Raw genomic sequence first — 6,000 nt, 5'->3', positions numbered from 1 at the left:
CAAGACCATCCAAAAGATTGCCTTCCTGAAACAGATTTTTCTGTCAGAATCTCTTGGGCAGGAAAGGGGGGAGGGTCAAAGGTCTTCTCTGAGGCTTTTGTTTCTTAATAAACCCCCTAAAAATCAATATCCCAAAAGGCAAAACTTTTGGTCCCTTCATGCTCAACATGATCATTCACATATTTCTCTCAGTAAATGGTGTCATCTTCTGGTTTAAGCTAGAAACCCTGAAATCATCCTTGAAACTTCTTTGTTCATTAATTCCTATATTCACTCCATCAGCAAGATATTTTTGGTTGTCACAATAGAGTATCCCACTAATATCTAGTGGGTATAGGCCATGGATACTGCAAACATCCTACAATGCACAGGAAAGTCCCCCACAACAAAGAATGATCCCTTCCAAAATATTATTAGCACGAAGTTGAGAGACTAAGTTAATAATATTGTACTAATGCCAGTTTTCTGGTTTTGACAATGTGCTATTGTTACGTATTATATTGCCATAGGAGAAAGCTACATAAATGTCATGCAGGATCCCCACATACTTTTATCAACTTCTTGAAAGTCATAAACTATTTGAAAATAAAGTTATAACAACAATAATAATAATGAAGATGAATTAAATTTTCCAATTACTCTCCATTGCACTTAAGATAAAACCCTAAATCTAACCATATTGTTCAAACCCAATTCCATCTCCACCATTTACTGGCTGTGTGACCTTGATCAACTCAAACTGTCATTCAGAATATTCTCATTTGTAAAATAGAGATGATGCCACCGTAAAAAAATATGTAACATGGTGTTCCTGAAGGCACTCTGTAAATTATTAACTGGTGTACAAATGTGGGGAGTTATTAACGCTTTTTAGCCCTGGCTCTCACTTTTCCCCTACCTCATCTGTAGCCAAACTTAAGTATTTGCTGTCCCATATTTTTTATCCTTCTGTATAATCTTTTTAAGTGATCTGCCTAGACTGTCTCTCCCACTTTCAATTCCATACAATGAATTTCTGTTTTATTAAAGACTCACACACAAAGACAAACTGGTTATACAAATGGGAAAAAAAATCCTAAATGTTCAGCATTTATTCAACATTGGAGAAAATGGTTGATTAGATTATGGTTCCTGACTAGCAGTGCTTGTCATCAGTTCATTAATTCAATAAATATTTATTGAGTACCTAATAAGTGCCAGGCACTGTACTTGACCCTGAAATACAACAACGGTTGTGGCTGGCAATGAATATTGTTTGAATGGTTGAATGAAATAAAGAATGAAGGAACAACAATAGTGGCATAATAAGAAATATATTCAGTCTTTGTCCCTGGTTCCTAGCACAAAGCTCAAGTGCTTGCAATTTCCTGAGTGATAGGAGTATCTTTTGTCATTCATGAGAAGCCCTTTTTGAGCTTATACTATGGAGGTGACTTGGGGTGCTGCCCCTACATAGCCTCAATATGGGGCTGAGCACCAGAAAGACCAAGTGTTAAAGGGTTGGAACTTTCAGGCTTCCCCACCTCAGAGGAGGGGAAGCAGGGACACTGCAGATAAAGCTCTAAAACAGAATAATTTTAAAAATATTTTTAAATTAAAAATAAATAAAACAACTTAACTGTCCATCAATGGATAAATGTAAAAAGAAGACATGGTACATATATACAATGGAATTTACTCAGTCATAAAAAAGACGAAATATGGCCATTTGCAACAACATAGTTGAATATTGAGGGTATTATGCTAAGTGAAAGAAGTCATAGAAAAGGACAAAATCTGTATGATTTCACTCATATGTGGAATATAAAACAAAAAAAGTTACAAATGAACTAACAAAAACAAATTCATAGATACAGATAACAGAATGGAGTTGCCAGAGGGGAAGGGGGATAGGAGAGTGAGAAATGCATAAATATATGGTAACAGATGGAAACTATACTTTTGGGGATGAGCACACAATAGAGTTTACAGATATTGAATTATAATGTTGCATACCTGAAATTTATATAATCTTATTAACTAATCTTACCTCAATAAAAATTAAAATAAAAAGCCCTCTTGAACAACAAGATTGATGAGCTTTTGGGTTGTTGAACACGTGGAGGCATGGGAAGATTGGCACACCCAGAGAGAGTGTGAAAGCTCCATGTCCCTTCCCACATACTTTAAGCACTTTTCATTTGGCTGTTTATCTGTATCCTTTATAATACCCTTTATAATAAACACGTAAATATAAGTAAATGTTTATAATAAACAGGTTAATGTAAGTAAATGTGTGAGTTCTGTAAGCCCCTCTAGAAATTAATCAAATCTGAAGGGGGGGTTGTGGAAACCTCCATTTATAGCCAGTTGGTCAAAAGAGCAGGTAATAATCTGGACTAATGATTGGCATCTGAAGCGGTGGGCGGGGGGGACTATCTTTTGGAATGAAGCCCTTAAACCTATGGGATCTGACTCTAGTGTCAGAATTGAATTAAATAGTAAGACACCCAGTCAGCATCCACTGAGAACTACAGAATTGCTTGGAGGCATGGAAAAACCCTACACATTGGAGCAGTATTATGCAATCATTTAATCAAAGCTTACAAAACACTTTTTTAACATGGAGGAAATGTTCTTGATGAAATGTTAGATAACATAGATACAGAACATCAGATAGTATGTGGAATACAGTGCTTATAAAAGAAATTACAGGACAATAAAGTAAAAAAATAGTTTTCATTATCACCCTTGGATATTAGACAAGGTTTTGATGAATTTAATTCATTTTACTTTTGGCTTCATAATTTGTATAGAAATCTCAATGATAATGTGTTAATTTTGTTATTGAAGGGGAAGTATTTATTTGTGGAAGGCCAGTAAGAACTCCCACCCATACTTAAAGGTCCATCTTAACATCCACCTCTTCCAAGTGTGTTTCCAGATTTACCGAATGTAATTTCTACCCCCTTAACTCCCATATTATTGCTTTGTTACTCATATGTGTTATTTGCTTTGTTCCAAAATATATGTCATTTTAACTAATTTATTTTCTTTCTCTCCATGACTTGGTTATATCTTTGGCCCCTACAACGATATAACCACCAGATGAACACAGAATTATACAATTATACACACGTGCAGACACACACACAAATGATAGGGAGAAAAAGGATGATAACTATGAAGAAGGAGAAAGAAACAGGAGAGGAGAGTCTTTGCAATTCAGAGATTTCCAGAGAAACTCTACAAACAGTACTTCAGACAGAGCAGAGTATGTTGCTGTTCTGTTTCTCAATCCATGTCTAAGACCACCAAGTAAGTGCCAGACCCTTTTTGGGAAGCTGTTTGCTACCTCAGTTTGTCACTCAGGACTGCAAGATGGGCTGGGAGGAAAATAAGATGACCGAGCCAATACTAGACATGCTCAGTTAGAAAAAGTCCCCAGGCTCACTGACCTTGCTATTAAGGCCATCCAACCTTCATCTGTACTCACTAACCAATCAGCAAGTCCTTACTGAATGCCTATTATGTACATAATACTGCTGTGGGGAATAAGAATGTATAAAATGCAAGGAGTTTACAATCTAATTGAGAAATCACAAAATACACATAAATATTGAGGAAACCAGAATTTCCCACCCCAAAATATGCCTTTGTGATACTGATTATTTTAAGTTTTTTTCTTTAAGAAACAAAAGACTCAGAACTTTGATCCTTCCCCTTACCTGCCTGAAGGCATTCAGATATAAAAACCTGCTTCAGGAAGGGAGCCTTAGCATATTCACCTTAGCAGGTATGAATTAAGTGTGGCAGACAGGGAGACTCTGAGCAAGTCTGTTTGTTAGATTTGTGTCTCTCTGTATCCCACTGGTCCTGGGTGGTCCAGCAAGAATTTGTTTATTTTCAGCCCCAACAATATGCACACATACTACATTCACCCATATACATGCATACACCTATATATTTGTGCTTCCACACATTTAAAAGTGACTCACAACAAGGCAATGTAATAAGAATCCAATTAATTGCTTCTTACAAGAGATGGGGATTGAACTAGAACTTGAAAATTTTGAAAGTCAATGGTAATTAGCACATTGCATATTCTTTTACCATTAAGTAGAATAAAAGCAAATAATTTTTCCCAGTCCTAGCAAGGATAAAGAATGTCAAGTAATGTTCCCCTCTGAAGAATTCCTGTCCAGAATGCAGTAGCAGGGAGCAGTCCTTTGAGGCTTGAGCTGCCTCAGGTAAAGACACTCTCTGAGGTGGCATCTGCTTCATGCTTCACCACATGGAGCCATGAACAGCAGTGATTCTGGACATAATAGTCTAATCTAATCAGGCATGATTTAAAGAAAAATTATGGAATTTTACCCTTAACTCCTGGGATCTATTTGTGGGAGGCCAGTAAGGGATGTACAGTCCCAGGGTGTGGATGTGGATTTAGTGTGCAAATGATTCAGCTTCCTAGAATAAACCTGAAGGACCCATGGTGTCCTAAAATAAAGCAGTGAACGAAAAAATTGAATCACTTTTATTGTCACAACCACCAGCTCTTTTCTAAGGTGTAGATATGCAAATAGCCTCCCCCCCCCAAGAGAGTTTCTCTTATTTTACCAGTGTAGACACGGCAAAACTTAAGTTCTAAAAGTAGCAACTATGAAAAATCACTTTTGAGGCAACCAGGGAGTTCTGAATACAGGAGACTGGGTGCCGATACCAAGGGATTATTATTACCATTCAGGTACCTGGGTAGCATTGTAGTGATGTAGGAAAAAAGTATACTTTTTAGAATGGGCATGTACACACAAAGATGTAGGGATAAAAAAAAATATCTCGAATTTCTTTTAAATACAGTAAAAAGAAGAGAATGAGTGGGAAGGGGAAGAAAATAAGAGGAAAAAAGGAAGAAAGGGAAAGAGGGAAGGAGAAAGATGAAGACAATTTGGTAAAATCTTGATAAATATTGAATCTGGGTGAAAACTTTTATAGGGGTTCCATTACAGTATTCTAGAAAGAATACATTTGTGTATTTTGAAATTTTCATGATAAAAGGAATTTTTAAAAATAAAAAATCAAACCCCTTAACACAAAGGACAATAATAAAAACTACCCCTTATATTTTTACTCAGTGAAAATTAATAAAGTATCTTTTTATATTTTGTTTTAGCTTTGTGAGAATTCTCTGAATAGCAAGACATAGAAACAACCTAAGTTTCCATCAGTGGATGAAATGATAAAGATGTGATATGTATATATATTCAATCCATGAGAAAAAAAATCCTGTCATTTGCAACAACATGGACGCATCTAGAGGACATTATGCTAAATGAAATTAGTCATAGACAAAAACAAAGTATTCTGTGAAATGATTATTTTTATTTTTGCTAATAGTAGTAGCAGTAACAGTCACCTTATTTTACAGTTGGTAAACTGAAGCTTGGAATGATGATGAGCCTTGCTCAGTGTCACGTGACAACAATACAGGGCCGAAGTTCTCGCTATGAGGAGGAAACTAGAAGAGCAATGCTTTGCGACGAAACCAGATTCAGGTATTCTAACTCCAAAGCCTGGCTTCTTTACTAAATCCCTGGTCTTCTGTATTTTGGAGGAGGGAGCGGTTAGTGTCATCACGTACCCCTTCATTATCTGATGAAAGGTGCACACACTCTTAAAATTACAGTACGTTCAGATTTTACATTCAAGTTCAGAGACTCTCAGTCTTCATGATGGCCAAACACGGCCTCCAAATCAGGAACCCCATATCTGAACAATGTGCCCCATTCCAAAACCGCAATGAACTCAGCCAGGTGCCACCTTAGAGATTCTCCCCCTCTACTCCACATCCTAAGACACTGCTTTCATTAAGTCACTGCCCCTGACCAAAACCTTTACAGTTAACCATACCCAATGCTGGCATTCTAACTTCTTCCATAAGTTTGACACGAACCCACCTTTTAAACTCTATTTCTCACCTGCTATAGTGTTATCTTCATGATTCATGTCCAGCTCTCTCTC

This window comes from Rousettus aegyptiacus, unplaced genomic scaffold (assembly GCF_014176215.1).
Source record: "Rousettus aegyptiacus isolate mRouAeg1 unplaced genomic scaffold, mRouAeg1.p scaffold_m13_p_9, whole genome shotgun sequence".
Classification (NCBI taxonomy): domain Eukaryota; kingdom Metazoa; phylum Chordata; class Mammalia; order Chiroptera; family Pteropodidae; genus Rousettus; species Rousettus aegyptiacus.
Note: the sequence above shows the minus strand (reverse complement) of the source record.